The sequence below is a fragment of the Ammodytes marinus genome, assembly GCF_949987685.1.
Source record: "Ammodytes marinus genome assembly, chromosome: 10".
Classification (NCBI taxonomy): domain Eukaryota; kingdom Metazoa; phylum Chordata; class Actinopteri; order Uranoscopiformes; family Ammodytidae; genus Ammodytes; species Ammodytes marinus.
This window is the reverse complement of record NC_137214.1, coordinates 31,038,562-31,041,471: the sequence shown is the minus strand read 5'-3', so window position 1 is coordinate 31,041,471 and position 2,910 is coordinate 31,038,562.

Below are 2,910 nucleotides of genomic sequence, written 5' to 3'. Positions count from 1 at the left end.
CGGGGAGACGGGGGATCGAACCTCCGACCCTGTACTCCAAAGGCGATCTCCCTGCCCACTTAGCCACTGCCGCAGACAAAAAATAATCGCAGCATGGTCTTAGAATACCAAAATAAACAGCCGCCTATTTATGTTAAGTATAATCAAAACAAACTACATCGATAACTCACCCTTAACCCTTCACTATCCACTAATATACACATTATTTTACGAGAATAATAAAAAAAAATCACGACATGGTCTTAGAAATGCTCAAAAAAACAGCTGTTTATTTATTTTTTGTCTAGATTTTATGGGTTATTTTATAGCTGTAGTGTTACTGTATCTATCACAAGCACAACTAGCTGATAGCCAAAGCCTTTACATACTCTGTGCTTTATGTTGTTTATGGCGCTGCTGGAAAAGAGTTTATCGAAGGAATAAATCATGTGTCGCTCTGCCGTTTTTATTACATGATTAGCTTTTTTATTGTCTGGGTATTAATTCTCTTCAGTGCCACAAAGCAAGTGAGTTAGGACACGAGCCCAATGTGTGTGTGTGGGGGGGGGGAGTGGGGGGGGCTGTGTGTGTGTGTGTGTGTGTGTGTGTGTGTGGTGTGTGTGTGTGTGTAGGTGTGTGTGTGAGTGTGTATGTGAGTGAGTGTTTATCTGTGTGTGTGTGTGAGAGAGAGAGAGAGAGGCTGTGTGTACGTGTGTGTGTGTGTGTGTGTGTGTGTGAGAGAGAGAGATGCTGTGTGTGTGTATATCTGTGTGTGTGTGTGTGTGTGAAGGTTTGTGTGTGTGTGTGTGCGCATGTTTATCACCTAAAGCTTTACCGGCATCCAATGCACATAACAGACTAAACATGATTAAAACAGAGTGTTACTGTTGCTGAGTGACTTTTAATTATACGAAAGCACCCCCCCCCCCCCCCCACACACACACACACACACACACACACAGATAATGCATAACTTTGCAGTAGTTATTAAATGTAAGTTATGCCGTGAGTGTGAGTGTGTGTGTGTGTGTGTGTGTGAGAGAGAGAGAGATTTTGTGTGAGAGTGTGTCTGTGAGTGTGTGTGTGCGTGTGTGTGAGAGACAGAGCGAGAGAGACAGTGTGTGTGTGTGTGTGTGAGAGAGAGAGAGAGAGAGAGAGAGAGAGTGAGTGTGTGTGTGCACGACATGAATTCTAGCTTGAGGGTTTTTACTTCAGACTAAGAAAGCAAAGTGTAACCCAGGAACAAGGCCAGGCTGTGCATGTGTGTCCGTCACTGCCCACAGTCTGTAATATAATGTAGTGTGGATTGGACATTATGTATTGTATGGTATAGCAGAGCATAGCGATAAGTTGGTAGTTTAACACTAGTTGTGCCTTTTTTATGTTTAGTGTTATAGCCTTGACTTTCCATTGACATCCATTAAGAAGCTAAGATGAAAACACTCTAACATTAACCATACAGCTCTGGAAAAAATTAAGAGACCAGTCCAAATGTTCAGTGTCTCTCTTTTTACTATTTATGGGCATATGTCTGAGTAGAATTAACATTTTGGTTTTATACTATAAACTACTGACAACATTTCTACCAAATTCCAATACATTTATTGTCGTTAAGAGCATTTTCTAATAAGTAATGTGGAGATGAAGATTTAAGAACAATCCAAACTGGTCTCTTAATTTTTTCCAGAGCTGTAAAACATACAAGTTAGTTACCAGTTTGTGAATGTTAGGGATTAGTGACAGTTTAAGAGCCAAAGTCTGAAAGGGATTTAAGGTGTAGTCAGCGATCCTGAAGAAAGCTTGTCGTCAAAAGCCCTTTTCGTCAAAATCAGTGAATTTGTTAATTTTATTTATTTTATTAACCTTTATTTTTCCAGGAATATACTCATTGAGATTCAAAATCTCTTTTTCAAGAGAGTCCTGGCCAAGAAGGAGGCAGCATAAAAACATAAAAGATTCACATTAAAAAAACAAAATTTCACACTTAAAACAAGACACAAAACACAATAAAAAATGAAAATTAAATAAAAAGTCACAAAGCATTAATCTCATTGGCAGTAAGTCAGTGTTCAGTTACCGGGCATGTACAGTTTGCGGTTAAATAGTCCTTAATCCTGCTTTTGTAATTGTTCATGGTGATAAGGGATTCAAGTTTAAGGTGTTCCTGTAGCTAATACACAGCCTAGACTCTGTGAAATGACACATTGCTAGCTATGGTGGGTCCCTTTGTAAATGCTGTGTACTGGATTTGCAGTCAAATATGTAAAAAAAAAAAAAAAAAAACAGATCAAGTCACAAGTTACTTGAGCCCAAATCACCATATTATTATCACAGCCTTTATCGGTGGTATTGAGATTTATTGTGAATTTTTTTTTCATTAGAAATGCATACGTCTGTGTGTGTGTGTGTGTGTGTGTGTGCGTGTGTGTGTTTCCGTGGCTCGACATCAAATAAAAATAAAAAGCCACAACTGTAACCGTTGAATCAAACGTTTGATATATATGAAGGGTTTTCTTTTCCTTTTGCTTCGAGAACGATTTGTATTTCAGTCTTAAATGTCAGCTGCTATCTGGTCAGATAAGTAGAATTGGACAAACAGGAGCTGTGATCGTTTTTTTTAATGAAATATGTTGAAGAGACCGGTTTGTTTGACATAAGTCGTACCTTGTGAATGGATAAAAGGTGTAGTCAGTGATTCTGGAGTCGAAATCACTTTTTGTCAAAATCAGTGAATATCTCCTCATGATCCCACTACCTGTCTGTAATGTTTGTGTGCTGGAAAAAATCTGTTGTTATTACACGGCCTGTGCTCTGTAAATGGGTATTTATACCATATTATATATTAGTTTGGGGCGACTGTGGCTCAGGTGGTAGAGCGGGTCGGCCGATGATCAAAGGGTTGGAGGTTCGATCCCCGCCCTGCCACTTGTG